The sequence below is a fragment of the Lepisma saccharinum genome, chromosome 1 (assembly GCF_977018435.1).
Source record: "Lepisma saccharinum chromosome 1, izLepSacc3.1, whole genome shotgun sequence".
Classification (NCBI taxonomy): domain Eukaryota; kingdom Metazoa; phylum Arthropoda; class Insecta; order Zygentoma; family Lepismatidae; genus Lepisma; species Lepisma saccharinum.
The window spans coordinates 134891698-134908504 of NC_139229.1; the positions used below are offsets into that span (position 1 = coordinate 134891698).

Below are 16807 nucleotides of genomic sequence, written 5' to 3' on the forward strand. Positions count from 1 at the left end.
CATATTCGCAATTTGGTCACTGTGGAAGTCATGTGATCAGCACCATGCTTCGGCCGCCTTTATCCACTTCGGTTGCTTCCACGTACCCATTTGTTAAGAGTCTGGGCGATCCGCGGGACCGCTCTATGCAGGAACATTGGCGGAAAAAAATCCCAACTGAGACCGGGGATCAAAACCGCGTCAGACGCCTCATAGACTAGACCACCGCGGCTCAACACTGGTGTGAACACATACGTACAACTTTTTATCAACCCGAAGTCGCCAAATCCAAACTATACGGTGGATGTAGCGAGATAATCAAGCTAGGTCATGACAGGCTTGTATTCGGAGGTGTTGTGGTTCCGTAAAACCCACCTGGAACAAAGTATTATATTCCAACGTTGCCGATATGGTTTCCAAGGTATTGCAGCCGACATTCAACTCAGAATACAGTTACCTGGTCGTATGACGCGAATTCGCGCGGATCGAAACGTTTTTCATTGCGTGGGGTGACAGCTGTGAAAGGCAGCCCGGAACGAGGATTCACTCGATCGCTGTCGGCGCTCTTGTAATGCACCACGCATCGCCTCACTGTGCTTACAGCCACTGTTCATTCTCAGTAAAATTCCGCTATGCGTGATGAGTATCAATGGGTGAATTGTTTATAGAGTTACGGAATTCAAAGACCTCTGTCAGATGTCAGATGACATCTTGACTGCCCGCTGCTGCTACATGTCGGCACATAACAAAAGTTACTAAGGTACTAACAGGAGGGTTCAATCTGTACTGCTCTGCCGGCAGGCGGGATGTATTACTTTCGGAGCGATCCTCATACAAGACTATTCATAAATCATTATGTATGGCCAGTAATTTATCAAATAAGAATTTTCTGAGATAGCGCTGTCCAAGCCTGCCATTAAATATGTGAATGCAATACTATGAACCGACGAGTGAAGGAACTGAAAAACATTCTATTTCTGCTTTGGTAAGCGAAAAAATACAAGAGCGGTGCATGCATAACACAATGAGCCGAAGCAATCAGAGCCAAGAGCCATGACGTCACAAGAGGCTTAATTGCACGGTAGATAATCCTGTTGAAAGAGCGCAAGCGGGATTCGATTGGACGGAACGCATGACTTGCGGCTCTCCTAGTTCGCCAGGCCGAAAGATGAAGATTTGACCGGACCGTACCCGGGGAAAAAGAGCACGGTTGGTTGGACTTTATCGATTCGAACTCCCCCACGCTGGCTGACACAGTGAGGCACACATACCCGCCTTCGGGGAGAAAAGAGAGGGGGGAAAAAAAGGATAAAAAAAAGTCTCCCCTCCTGCTAACTTGATGACGTGACCCGTCAAGTGTCAACCGCACTCAATATTCCCTGCCAATATTATCGCTTCTTATCTACGAAGTATGATCAGGTAGCACCGATCTCTTTCACATCGGGTGACGGACTGCAGAATAGACCCAACGCTTTTCATTTTCACTGACGAAAACTGTATCCGTTTCCTCTTCAGTCGTCCTGCCTGTCACGTGAATGATTTCGCAATTACTCGCAACACTGTGCGGAAGGCGGCTGGTTTCCTTCCATCAAACAGAAGACAAAAATGTATTTAACGCGATGGTACAAACTAATAATAAAAAAAGCACATCACTGATTTGATTTACTTTATTTTGCTTTGCTTTTCTGTCACTTTTGGCTAATCTAGCAACACCGCAATAAAAGAATAGCAGTACACTGATGCTACCCGAATGTGAGGACAAAACAATCAGAAATCTACCAAGGTTGACATTCCCCACAGAATTAGAGAAAATAAAAACAGAAGTCAAAGATCGGGATAAGATTTTCTCTAAAACTACGACTATTTTAAACCCGAGATGCCAGGTTCGCACCCTAAATAAAGCATGGACATTTCTTTCTCTATTCTGTCATCAATTTATCAATTCATCCTCACTGCCACGAGAGAAATGTGCCGTAAAAAAAGCTTTGTCCTGTGCATTGCAACATGCCACGAGAGTGTAAAACTGGCGAACTTACTTGAGGCTTAAAGTTGATAAAGTTGAAAGAAGTACCCTTTTGAGACAGTTGTCTTATTTTGTCTGTTCATATATCTATGTCAACTCATTCGTACGGACGTTGGAAAGAAGATAAAACAATAATTCGGTAACAGTGTAGTATAGGGGTAACGGATTTCTTCAATTTTACAGAAGAACGTACTTACGGAAATCACTTTCTGTATCATTGTGGAAGTTCGTGAAGGTGTTTTGTCTTACCGAAAACTGTTTTTGTGCGAGAAATGTTATGTTTTTCTATGAAAATATGTTTGCCTAACCTAACCTTACCGGAAATGGTTTGTGGGGATACGTATAGTTTTACGAACTAAATTGTAACTATGCTTGCCTAACGTAACCTAACCTTACCGGAAATGGTTTGTGGGGCTATGTATCACTGGTTTTTGGGGCTATGCGTGAATGGTTCGTCGAGCAACGTAGGTATTTTTCGGTAAAGTATGTTGGAAATGTTGGAAACACTGCATACCGACTACGGTAGTCAATCTCTACGCGCCATATTGTATGTTACGCAACTCAAAGAAGGACATGAAAGAAGTACTCGTAATGTGAAAATTTGTCGTAAATATCGTGAGAAAAGCCTATTCACACCTTCTAAATGTTCCGCAATGCAGAATAGGTAAGTAGGAACGTTTAAAGTAACAAACTAAACGAGTCAGAGGTGTTACCCCTATACTACACTAGTAATCAATAACTCTAATGTAACCTGTCAATATTTCGGAAACTAGCAAATGTAAATATCTAAAATTTTCTCAAGTGTAAGGCTTATCAAATGCTAGTTTTTACATGTCACAAAGTAGTCTTAATTTTATATCTTCGAAACTATTGAAGATAACAAATATGAAATTTCTGCAGTTGAAATAGCTGCAAATGATCAACATGATGTAATATGTTTTTCTCGATAGGCACGTTCATTTATCTGTGTATTGATAAGCGAATTGCACAATGTGAACTAGATACTGGATCTACAGTTACGCTGTTCAATAACAAGTCTTTAAAAAAATTGTTTCCTCATCGGCGAACACAATTCACTACACTAAAGTTACGAGGTATCAATAATAACACGTTGAAGTTGAGAGGTCAAGCTTTCAATTGAATGATGTATTGTATAAATTACCGGTTATATATTACTGCGTTATCTGTTGATTGGACGTTCATGGCTCGACAGTATTCATCCATGTTGGAGGAACTTGTTAGCACAATGTAACACAATGTTCACAAATACAGGGTCCAGGCGAAATGATAACGCAGATATTAATACTAAAATACCCGAAAGGGAAGGTTTGAGAGCGCAGCTGGAGACGAAACTTGCCCAGAAAGAAAAGGAGAAGAAAAGAGGAGCATCTGAAGCAGTTGGCTCAGAAGGCGAGAGAAGAGAGAGCTGGAATTCGAACACAGGCAATGGCAGATAAGGATGATGAATCAAGGGAACGTGACCAACTGCTATGCGAGACACATAAAGATAGACGAAAAATAAATTTGGCCAGAGCAGATCCTGATAAAAGCTCCAGAGAGACAGGGAGAGGGACATTAGTGAACAGATTGCCCTTGGAATGCCAGCTAAGAGCATGGGCAGTGAAGACACTCAGTTTGACCAGAGTCTGTTCAACCAATCAAAGGGGATGGACAGTGGGTACGGAGATGACGAATCGTACAACGCGTATGATAAATCTTGGAGGGATGCATGAACTCTGGACCAACATATTTACAGATCATCAAGAGATCTGGACAAGGATGTGTATTGAGATGATTTGGAGAAAATAATGAAAACAAACAGATTTGTCCCAAACAAAGAATTCAGTGGCACGGACCATGGAGCAGCACGCAGCGGACCTGTTCAGTGAGAGAAAGATGAAGACGATCCTTTCGGTCTGGAACAGTTCTTGACTCTAGCTAAAAGAGCTACGAATAAACCTAAGGATGCAGAGGGAAGAAGAGATAACCAAAACCAACCAAATACAGACGCCTGGCACGCGCCACTCAGAAGATCGAATAGACTTAGAAGATCTTCTGATAGATATGGTGAGACCAGCACTTGAAACAAAAAAGAGACTCCAGGAGGAAATGATAGACGCATGATAAGAGGAAGAAGAAGAATTTGTATTTTAAAGCATGTTATGGATTGGCTGTCATAGTAACAAGGTGTAAGATGTAAGTGAATGGCTTCCATGCATTAAAGTTATGTTGTTTAATTTGAACTTACGTATTTTGTATGTCTTGTGCATGTATAGATACGAGATTATACACACAAGAACAAGGCTTACACATGTATGTGAACAAAACAAGAATCGAACGAATCGACATATCCTGGTTATTCAGAAACTATTGTAGACACAAAGTAAAATTTATTACAGGCAGACCTACAATATAAAGTAATGCAAAATACTACATTCTTCAAAAATATGTAAAAAAATAAAAGCTATTCCTTGTGTATTCCCCGTGCCATGCAGACATAGGGTGATAGGGGGTGTTGATGGCGGATACAGTGGAGGTTCACCACCCTCGGGCCGCCCCCTTTATCCCTCCTGTCAGCCAGGTACCTATTGATTAGAGGCTGGGTGACCTCTAAAGCCAGTTTATGCAGGAATATGGTCGAAAAATTTCCCATCCTAGAAAACAAAGCTCGTATATCAAACACTGTCTCCCACGTGGCTCACGATTTGGCAGTTGCTCATTACTACTCATAGAGTATACTGACATAATCGGAATAAAATTATATTTTTTTCCTCTGAGAATAGTAAGGATGAATATGACAATTACCAAGTAAAATTAGTGCCTTGAGTACAAATTTAATTTTGTCACCACACATTAAAATACAAAGAATGTAAATGTATCTTAAAAAATATATATATATATATATATCACATTCGACCTTTCTCCCCCGAGCTTCTGGTATACTGAGTGACGACACCCAGTGGCGTGTTTCATGACAAAGGTCAGATTCTACAAACTGTTCCACGCCGAGCATTGGCTCGACTGTGCGGTGCATTTGTGGATTGTTCGTCGAGCCATTCATGCTCCACAAATGCTTGAGAAGTAATTACAAAATTTACATACATTTTATTGTTCCCTTTTCATCATCAGTAGGGAAAAAAACACATATTTTTCATAATGTGAACCCATATTTGGAGCCGGAAGGATCTAGTTAGTTCCCCACAATAACACGTTCCTGAAATGTTTACGGAGACTCAGTCGATCGTCTGTGGAGCGCTCCACAATCGTGCCACTTGGTGTCTCCGTGTGATCGCTTCCTAATGCTTTAAAAGACGAGAAAACACAAAATTGAAGTACCGAAACTAAATCATGATATCGGATTTAAACTTGCACTGACTCATGTAACATAAAGTTCTATGTGCAAAAAATATTGTCATCAAGGTTCAAAAGAGAGTACCAAGTGCAGGAGCTGTGGTACATCTGCATTCCTCTCTAAGATGAACCACGATTAGAGCGGAACGAAGGCGATCCTGGAGGATGAAAGAAAGGATGAAGAAGCAGGAAGGGACGCGGAACATGTAGATGATATGCAGGAGACCTTAGCTCGGGGCGGGTGACAGGGAAAGGATACTTTATTGGCGAGAGCAAAAAATCGTCAATCTTATTTGCATATTAAAATTAATGGCCGGAATACGTTCTCTCACCGCGAGTAAATTACCCCTCTTAATTAACTTAGTTTCAAAGAACTGCCTCCGCGGAGAAGTGCTGAGGAAGTTTGGCTCTGCTCGTCGTCGGCAATTAACCTGTTTTAGCCTCTCTCTCGCTCGCTCTCAGACTAAAAACATATTGTAGTAAGAAAAGGGAGGTCCGTCCATAATGTCTCTAACCGTGACGTCAGCAAAGAGGAGCATTACAGATTCGGCCCACACTGACGTCCCAAACGTTCCTTACACATGTATTTGATGGGTAGGACAAGGGGTTCTACTGTTAATCTTCTGAATGATTTACCTTAATTCGCGTTTCTGCCACTTTTGGCTAATTGCGAATATAAGGATGAATGGTAATAAGATTAAATTGATGAAGGGACAATCACAACATATATGGACGACACAACACGATACTGGTTGCGAGTCAAGACGCCAAAGCCTCGGTAGTTTACATACATAATACAGTCCAGGGTATACTACTGAGAGAATGACATTTGGGTGTCTTGAGAAAGTGTCACCCCTCTAATCTTTTGAACCCCAATAGTCTAATTCATACAAGGGAAGGGTGAGGAATGATCGAAATTCACTTTCAAATATTGCGATATTTTTATGCGTTATTATTAACTAATGGAAGTCAACTGAAATTGTGTCTTTACCAGACCCTGAAGTTGATAAAAAGTCATTGTGATCATAGCAGTGTGCATAACGTTAACGTAGCAGAGTGGTTAGTACATCCCCCGTTTGAATCCCAGCCTGGTCATGGGTGTTCTTTCTTTCATCATATCATCACTCATCCTCATCTTCTCAATTAGCCAAATGTGGCAAAAAGTAAACTACGCCAAATCAATCAATCAATTATGAACAGTAGTGCTGTTGCTAAGATAACATTTCTAAGGTTGTTATTCTCGAAATGGAACTCCGAATTACAAAGAAATATGTTTTTGTTTCAGTTTGGATTTGGCTCTTCAATGGTTGTCCCAAAACTGCTACGGGGTCCAATCCGTAACAGACTTATTTCGGAAACAAACAAACAAAGCTTTACTGTAAATATGATATATTTACACTTTTCTTAATGGCATTTCCTTTTTGGGGAAGCTTTATTTCTTTATTCTCCATTTTTTTTTAGTCTTGGCTGTTTAGGATAATAGGCCTACATACAATGCACAAATGTTCGAGGTTCCAGCGTTACAGGTTAAAGGTTACAGTGAGTGGTTCCAGGGGGGTACCTAAATTCTTTTAGATGAGGAGAGGAGAACTAATCTAATAGCAAGCAATTTTTTTGTATACACATTTTCATCAGTATGTCCGAATATTAAATTCAGGTCATTAATAATCACTACAACCAGACGTCGTATATCTCGCATGAATATTAGGTAGAGTTTCGGCGGTTTATTGATAACAACCACACGTCGCAATTGGACAGATACTCTGATGTCACATAACAAAATACTCGAAATATTTTTAATAAAAAAATGCCATTTCACATAGTTTAATATTCCAAACATCCAACCTCATCCCTCTTTCAATTTAATTTTCCAAATGGCACGGAGATTCAATGAGATATATATATATACCTCACCAGGGGCGGTGCAGGAAGGGGACAAAGGAAAGAATCGCAAAAAAACAACAGTAATACATCCGCATTACGCTGTAAATCCACTACTCGTTCGTAACGAAAGTTGTCCTCCCCGCACTGCAGCTTGCAATATGATCCACGTAATGATGAAACCATGAAGAGTTAATTTCAAGAATCCTATGTTTTTAATCTCCTGGCGTATTAAACTATCCAATCATCTCGAAGAGACTAATCCCATCACGATTATTTAGCCTTGATCGGGATTTGAAAACGAATGCACTCTTAATCCATTAATGCATAGAAGCGCTGTCACACGGGTCGCAGAACTCAAGGGCAATTCACTCTCATAGCCAGGCTTACTTCGGGAATATTTTTGTTGGATATTATGGACAAAAACCAAACATAGAGCTCCAAATTACAACTATCACACAAACAAATTCGATTGGTTACTTTTGTTATTTACGTCGCTTTCCCGCCTATTTAGGGTGATCGAAAAAGTGAGGATGAATGGTGATTAGATGCACTCACTGCCTAGGCTTCGATACGAACCTGAAACCTGAAGATTTTTTTATTGATTGATTTGATGTTTTAAGTCCACTTTATGCACAGTAAGGTTAATCGGGACTGGGCCTATAGTTTAAAGTGGGATCGAACCCGGGACCCCTTGATTACAAGGCGACGACGATACCAATGCGCCATCGGAGAGGCACAATATACAGAAAGCAAGCACCAAGCGACAGAGTGCGATACTGAAATACAAGGCGACGATGTTACCACTACGTTATCGGGGAGGCTCTTATCTACGAGTTACACGATGCGAAAGATAAACACAGATCATTACCGTAATCAAATGAATGCAAGCCTTTGCTGCATCAGATAAAACGAAACTGAAAATGGCATTTTTCCTGTCATGCGACCGTTCACAATTATTAATGTGGGGTCCCGCCAAATAAATGGGTTATTAGAAGCGATAACCATGAACTAATAAGCTTTACTTGAGCGTGTATTAAACGCAAGGAAGCCAGGAAAAGAAGGTAATGAACTTTCCGGTTGAAAGCATAGGACCAAAGGGTAGTAAATAAAATGACCAAACTAAATTACTCGTAGCGCACGTTCCACAATGGAGAAAAGAAGTTAATGTTGCCATGGTGGAAGAGAGGAATGAGGTAGGGTAATAGTGTGGAGAGGCTAGTACCGCTTTTATGAGAATGGAAAAGAAAAATGAGAAATTAGCAAAGGGATCAGAAAGCCAAATCGCTAAATCAATAACCACATCGGCCTTCCAAAAGTAATTATAAAACTCAAGTGCTTTATTCTAGCGTAAAGGCTCGTATTATTTGAAGTGGCATTTATCTCACTGGTAAAATAACTATGGTATGTGGTACGAAACTATTCACGAGAAGCTTTAACATAGTACATTAAAACCCTTCAACTAGCTGGATAAACCACGTTACTTAAATCTGGCAAGTTCCCATATAAATATGTTAATATTGGTATCTCTTTAAACACATGTAAAAATTTTGTGATGGACTTGAGACTGGTGTCTCCGCCAAATATATAGATGTGATATATAAATTAAAATGCATAAAATGTTGATTACTATTTAGTAACAAGACCAGGAGTGAGGACCAGGAATTTGCCATAAAATTCCTTCAATTACAACAACATGCAGAACGCTACACAGCACTGTAAACATCCGTGTCAAGAATTACTCTTGTTTGATATACGTAATTTTTATTGACATCTTATCATTATATAACCCATAAGGGGAAAGTCTGCCTTGGACCGTCATAGTATTAACTAAGTAGCATTGCAATATATTTTATAGTATTTGTATACACGTTCCGCTGGTTGGTAAAGTAGCTACAGGCTTCACGAATAAAGCCTTCTAAATTGTTCTTCAATATGACAGAAAAAGCTCAACTCGGATTGTTGCGAACTTCAGTATGTTATACTGATTAACATCTTAAATATCTGTGCAGAAAACAACTAAGTATGATAATATAATCTCAATATATAATTAATATATTGAGATTGTAATATAATAATATTTAATTATCTTAATGTACTCGTATTCCTCTCCCAATCAATGTCGGAGTTACCTTCCAAGGCACAAACTTAACGGGCTTGCCCTGTATGCAATTCTACAGAAAAAATGTAGAGCTAGCCAAGTCACGGTCTCTTTGCTCAAGAAAAAAATTAACGAAATCAAGTCTTCGCTGATTTTACCTCGCTACCGCTGTCTCGAGCAATTTATTTTTACAGGGGGGGAGCATCCCTAATAGAACAATAGGGTTGCCAGCTTCGCCCCCCCCACCATCCATTAATTCGGATGGGGGGGGGGTGAGGGGAAGTCGTCAGGCAAGACAAACCGAGTCTCTAGAATGCTAGTGTCAGTGGATGCGATTTTTCAGAGGCGCAAGTCTGGCAGCAATTTGTCACCCGCGAAGCGAGACCCGCTCCAAGTAGACGACCGAGTTTCAATGACTTCTCCTCGCGACAGGAGCGAAACCGCTGCAGTTCTCTTCTCTTCACGCAGCGTCGCGTATATGAGCGATTCAACGTGAAGGTCTTCTCATTGTATACACACAAGGAGGTCAAAAGTCGGGAATGAAGGTGAATACAATACTACTACTGCTGCATCTTACATAAATACTACTACTATCACCATCACTACCATTACCAACACACCTATTAATATTACTGAGCTTCCGCGATAGCGTAGTGGTGATGTCGTCGCATTGTAATAAAGTGGATCTGGGTTGCATTCATGGTGGAGACACATGGTGGTTAGGATTCCCCTTTAAATTGAAGGCCCAGTCCCGATTATCCTATCTGTGCATAAAGTGGATATTCAAAATTCAAACTTAATTGCTATTACTACTACGCCATCTAGTACTACTTATACATTCACTACCATCTCCACCACTACTACTATTAGCATTAATACCACCAGCGCGCCTCTCCGATGGCGTAGTGGTAACGTCGTCACCATGTAACCAAGGGATCCCGGGTTCGATAGCTGGTGAAGGCACACTGCACCCAAAATTTGGTGTAAAGATTATAATATTGAGACCAATCTCTACTAGTTCATATGCCATGATGGATATCACTTAGAACAAATTTTGTTCAACTCATTTAATATCGATCAGAATATAACAATCCCCAAAATCCTCACAAATGTATATTGCCAACGAACAGTCTAAGCGTAAATGCAGAATATAAGAACATTGATGAAAATCGGTGCCAATCAAATACATTGAATTATCTTTGAGTGTGCTGACTTGGAATGTTGAAACTAGCCACGATGCCTCTGTACGAGACAGGAGGAAATACATAACACTACTGAAACTTCTGAAATACAAAACGTAACCTTTCATCCTAGGATCGCTACGATGAGAATGAATGATTAGACGAACTAGACAACAAAACGGCTATGTTCCGATCGGGGCTTCAACCCTGAACCTTCGGTGGGGATACAGTATAGCAAACACTCCACGATACCGGAGTAGAATCAAATATATATTCTATCCCCTGTAAATTGCACCATGCAATGAAAGAACGTATGGGGTGTGGAGATAGGACGCCACACATTCTCGATATCGGCCACGGCGGAGCTTGAGTGATCCGCACCACACTCCAGCTTCCTTTATCCCCTTGCAGAGGCTCAGCGAACCCCAAAGCCACTTATGCATGGAGGGCGGCGGAAAAATTCCCACCGGAAAATCACGCCACGGGTCCTTCTACGTGCAAGTCAGATGCCCTATTGAGTTGACCACCGCGACTCTAATAATATGTGTGTGTGTGATGGAATTGTAAAGTAAAAAGTTAGCGAAATCACTCAGGCATGAAAGCAACAACAGGAATGCTTTAAATCAGGCGACAGACAGAGGAAGCTCACCTCAAGGTGACAACACATGACTGCCTCGTCAACCAACTTTCCATACTTCTTTCTTTCCTTCTCTCCTGTCCTGCTCCACATTGTACTTTCGCCAATGTTACCGGGAGACTTCGCCCAATCTAGCTGGAGATTCGTCTTTTTTATTTACAGCTCAACCCGTCGCTTCCTCTTTTCCTTTATCAATGTGACTCGAGGAAACTTTTCCATCAACTGGAGAACTTTCGTATTTTTATTTCATTTTTTCTCTCTCTCTTTTCCTACTTGTCTTCCTGATTCATTTTCCCCCGCAATTCTTTCGTTCACTTTTCAAGTTTGGTTTCCTCTCCTTGTGTCCCTTCGCTTTCTTTCGATCTCCGGTTCTTTTCTCTTAGTTTTGACGCAGATTTTTTCCCCCTTCTCTTCCTCGATATGAACTGTTCAAACTTTATACTTGCAGAAGGTTCCAGAAAACTTAGGCAAAATTGAAGCGAACCGATCAAACTCATATTTTGCATTTCCTGTTAAATATCTTAACGTTCTGGTATTTCAGAGCTAAAAAAAATCCAATAAATTATTTTTACGAATTAGCAATTCCTCTCCGAATATTTTTTCCGTGCGTTCTTAAAACATTTATATTTGTCGCCGTGTAGTTCCGATTTGTTTAGATAATTTGATTACTGTACGTCGCAAATATCTGCAATTAGATAAACGTGGCCGATGGCGACAGGGTGGAATGCGTTCGAGAATAATTAGGCACAATTAGAGGCAAAACGCTGATTGATTTGATTATTGGTAGAGGTACATTGATGTGAATCCCAATTTAAACTGTAACTGAAATCAACTTCGCCAATTGTATCACCAATGTTATATTTCTCGTGAATAGAAACGAAGTCCCCTTCTAATGTGTAAAGAACAGATCACGGATTATTTCTTCAACTGCAATATTTCGAAAGCACGTCGAAATAATGAGCAAGGTATGAGGAGCTAGCCGTAATATATTTTTAAAAGTGTGGCAGTTTCCTTTATTCGGAAGTAAAACTAAACGAAAACTATTACTTCTTGTCAGGCTAGGGCCTTCATCTGAAAAATACTCCACTGTAGAAAAATTGCTATTTAAAGAGCAACAAAATGAAAACGTGATAAAAATATTAAATATATGACATCCCTGGTCTACACATATATACAAAATTGTTTCTACCAATAGGACTGGCCGAGCGCATTTATCAACTAATTCCCTTACATTGTATTAACTGAAAATAAGCAGATTAGAAAACTGATGAAAGGACAATCACAAAGAAACACCCGTGTTCTTGACAGGACTCAAACATGGAATATCCCTTGTCGACACGATAGTCATTTAAAACAAGGAAAACTTGCAACCAGCACAAGATAAATAGATCGCCTCAGGCGAGATTTTTTATGGAGTTGAGGAGGAAATGTTGCAAAATAAACAATTTCTCATTTCAAAGGTTGAAGTCAATTAAACAATTTGCCACCAACTAATTGATTAGACTAAGCCCACGCGCACTCTACCTTTAGTACCGTGTTCGCAGGATAAGATATTAACACAGGTTTGGAGAATAGTTATGCTTCTTGCATCTCTTGCCATGAGACTTCCTTGTTCGTATATTCTTGGCAATTTATATTCCTGCTGGAAGGACACTTTGCAACCCGCCAATCTTTACACTGTGGCGGGTTCCGTAACCTTTCAGGATAGGAAGAGAATATGGAAGAAAAAACATCGCAAGTCCACATGGACCGAATTGGTGTCGATTATTCGTCTAGACTCTAGAGATATCGACTCTGAAGGTTCTCGGTTCAAACCACAGACAGTGAATGGGTAGCAATCCATATTTTTGCGGGACTCCATGGGGCTGGATTAAAATGTTCAATAAGTGCTAAACCAGTAGTCTGAGAAAATATCCACATTCTTGAACGAGGTAACAACAAAACTTTGATACAGAGGAGAACAATATTACACAAAAAGAGAAGAAAGATATGTAAGAGAAAAACTAGAAAATCCGGTAATAAAGAAAATAACAGGGCAGTAAAAAAATAACTAGGTACGGAACAGAAGAGAAATTCCAAAGCTTACACGAATTCAGAAATTTACTAAAATGAAACATGTTAAAAATGAAAAACACGAATTAAAAGAAAATACACTGCCTGACAAAAAAAGTTAAGCACCCAGAAGGAGTGGTTGGACGTAAATGAAACTACATATGCTGAAAGTCCATGTACCTTTATTGGACTGATTACAATATAGGATGCAAGAGTCAAGCCCGTTGGCAGTTACAGGTGGAATGGTGGCGCAAGGTCAGTATTGTGTCGAACCCCCTCTGCCCTTATGCGGTTCGGAATAGTGTCAAACAGCCTTTGGATCCTCTCCTGAGGCATGTTCGTCCACAGGTGTTGCAGCTGTCCCTCCAAATCCCGCAGGTTGGCACTAGGACGGAGTCCCCGTCCAATGTCATCCCACACATGTTCAATGATGGAGAGGTCCGGGGAGCGTATTTCACATATGCACATTGAAATAGAGATTGGGGGCGTGGCTTGTAATGGAGACGTTTCTGGTTGGCTGGTCTATTTTTTCTTTATTGAGTACTTCTATGGCATGCCTAACAATTGACTGCAGGCTTCAACTTGTTGAATGATGTTAACCACTTATATTTTCCTTTTCCATCTATTTTCTACTTTTTATACATTGCTTTGATCTTTTCTACATCATTCTATTGTAGTTCACTTTCACTAAATCCATACTTATATCCTCCAGCGATTTCTTTATATTCCTTCACCTTGTGCTGCCATCTACTTTTCTTTTTTGAAACTCCTCTCTTTTCATCTTGTGTTATTGTTTCCAGTATGTAATATCTGGTTTGTAACAACTTTTTACAAAACAAATAGCATCGCGCTTATATAGTCGAAATTAAGGTTTTGGCGCTAGTCAAGGTTTTGACAGATTTTTAAAGTAAGAATTAAAAATGTTCCTTGTTTGCATCTGACGAAAAGCGGAAAATGACCCAATATATTAAATAATTGTATAAGAATTTTCATCCAACGCAACATTTTAAAAATTATTGCCTCTTTTATTTCCAATAAGAAAGTCTGTTCGCTTTTCGAGTATTGATTACTATCCGATTGCGTTGTATTTTTCCCACTAGATGGTTCTGCTTGTAGTCTGTGGTTTACAGAAAGTGTTCGCACAAGTCAATGAAATAAATGCCAGTGTCCAATCCTGTATCATTGAGGCAGTCTGCTAGCCAATAGGGAGCATTCATACACAAAACCACGCCCCCAATCTCTATTTCAATGTGCACATGTGAAATACGCGTCCGGGGATCGTGCTGGCCACGGGGGGACCTCAACATGCTCTAGGCAGTCCATAGACACATGGGCTGTGTGTGGGCGTGCATTATCTTGTTGGAACACTGTCCCAGGGTGCTGTGCCATAAGGGGTAGGACGTGTGGACGCAGAATGTCTGTGACGTATCGCTGTGCCGTCAAAGTCTGCCGAAGCACTATTAGAGGTGACCTGAACGCATATCCAATGGCTCCCCACACCATGATGCCAGGGGTCACACCTGTGTGTCTCTCCACAATGTAGGCAGGATGTGCCCTCTGCCCTCGACGCCGCCACACCCGCACACGATGGTCATCGGAGGTCATGGCGAAGCGGGACTCATCACTGAACATGATGCGACGCCATTCGTCCTCTGTCCATGCCTCCCGAGCACGGCACCACATCAACCGCAGGTGTCGGTGTTGTGGTGTCAACGGCAACCGGCGCATGGGGCGGTAGGACCCGAATCCGGCGGATGCGAGTCGTCGAGACACTGTGCGGGACTCACAGGATGTTGTATAGTGTCCAGTACATGTTCTCGGATGACGGGTGCCGAAGTTATGGGATCCCGCACTGCTTGGAGCGTCATATGACGGTCCTCCCTCAGGGCGGTGTTTCTTGGTCGACCTGAACCTGCACGACGTGTATGGGTGCCCTCATGTACCCATTGATTCCAACATCGGGCCACTGTGACATCTGAATGGCCCACATGCCTGGCAATTGCCCGATACGACCAACCCGCCTCATGCAGTCTCACAATGCGGCCTCTGTCAAATGCTGTCAATTGCCGGATCGGCTGTCTAACGCGTCTGCGAGGCATCGCCGGTGCTTCGTTTTCCTCTCTGAACTTCGTGCTGCACTGTCTGACTCACAGCAGGTGACTGGTCCCACCTTATCAGCAACATGTGACGTCACAAATGCCCCCTGGTGGGCGTTCTACACATTACAGATCCTTGTACATCTACTCATTTACTCATACATCAATGGTATGCAGGTATACCGAAATGGGGTAATCTTCGACCACTCCTTCTGGGTGCTTCACTTTTTTTGTCAGCCAGTGTATTTGAAAGGTTAGAAGAATTTGAACAAAACGCTTACTTTCAATAGATGGACCAACGGTTACTCGGTGAGAATTGTGTGCTTATTCGTGCTTCTGCTTAAAATACGATGACGAAAACTCACACAAACAATTTAACAAGCTTCGAGAAGTGTAGAAACATGTACTATCTGTCCAGAAAGAAAATGCTCGGTTGATGGTGGCGTTGAAAGCAAAACTACAAATATGAAAAATATTAAGGTCAAATGTGTGACTGAACACACCATTCCCACTTCAAGTTTTTTGAAACTAACATATTATCTTTTCTGGGAGTTACGTGTCAATAATGTATTCCATAAGGATCTCCGTGGGTGGCAAAATGTCTGAAAGAAAATAAGCGAGAAGAAATTCGCGTCGCCAGTGTTGAAACAATTCGAAAACTTACATGATAAGTAAATAAATACTTACCAATAGAAGATGTAGGTGAGTGGTTAGTGTTACGTCTTCACAATCTGAAGGATGCGTGTTCGAGCCCGGTTACAGAATTGTTTCCCTTTCTTTAGTTGCCAATGAGGCACCAACATGTGTGTGTTCGAATCGACATATATGCAGTGATTGTTTTTTTTAATATCTGTGTCCACAGAACCTCGAATACATGGGATAATGGGATGTGGGAAGTGCATACCACATGCATTTTTAATCCATGATTTCACCTGCTAATTTCGAAAAGCACCTTTGATTTTTCCTTCTTAAATAAATAAATAATAAATAACCCATGGCGCGACAGACCTCGAAGGGCCTTGGCCTATCTCCCGACTGACTGTCTCCCTCCCACAATCCTATATAGAGGTGTGGAGAACTTCAACCGCTATTGGGGTGACATGGGGCCAGCACGTCGAACCCCCAGCCGTTGTAGAAGATTTCCAAGGCTGGGTTACACTACTCACTCGTAGCTCCCCAGTTTCCTCACGATGGTGGGTTGCCACCGGCCGTATACACAGGCTGAGAACCCAGCTATTGAACCCAGGCGGACTCGAACCCATGCCTTGCCGTCCCTCAGTCGGATTCTTATATACAGCTACAGATTTTACAACACAATTATAATGTTAAAATCTCGACTAATTCTGTCGACTCATATAACCTACTATGTTCTCGATATCTTCTTCGCTCACTGCATGCATACAACGCCTGAAACTACAAAATCTTTCAAAGTATGAATCAATATAAATAATGTATTACTTTAATAGAAACTGACGGAATATAAATGGCAAACCGAAAGAAACGTCA

The 16807-nt window shown here is 41.2% G+C and overlaps 1 pseudogene; it reads left to right on the forward strand.

The window, feature by feature from the left end:
- The first annotated feature begins 3258 nt into the window (after nucleotides 1-3258).
- Nucleotides 3259-3891, forward strand: LOC145985900 (puff-specific protein Bx42 pseudogene; annotated as a pseudogene).
- The last annotated feature ends 12916 nt before the right edge of the window (nucleotides 3892-16807 follow it).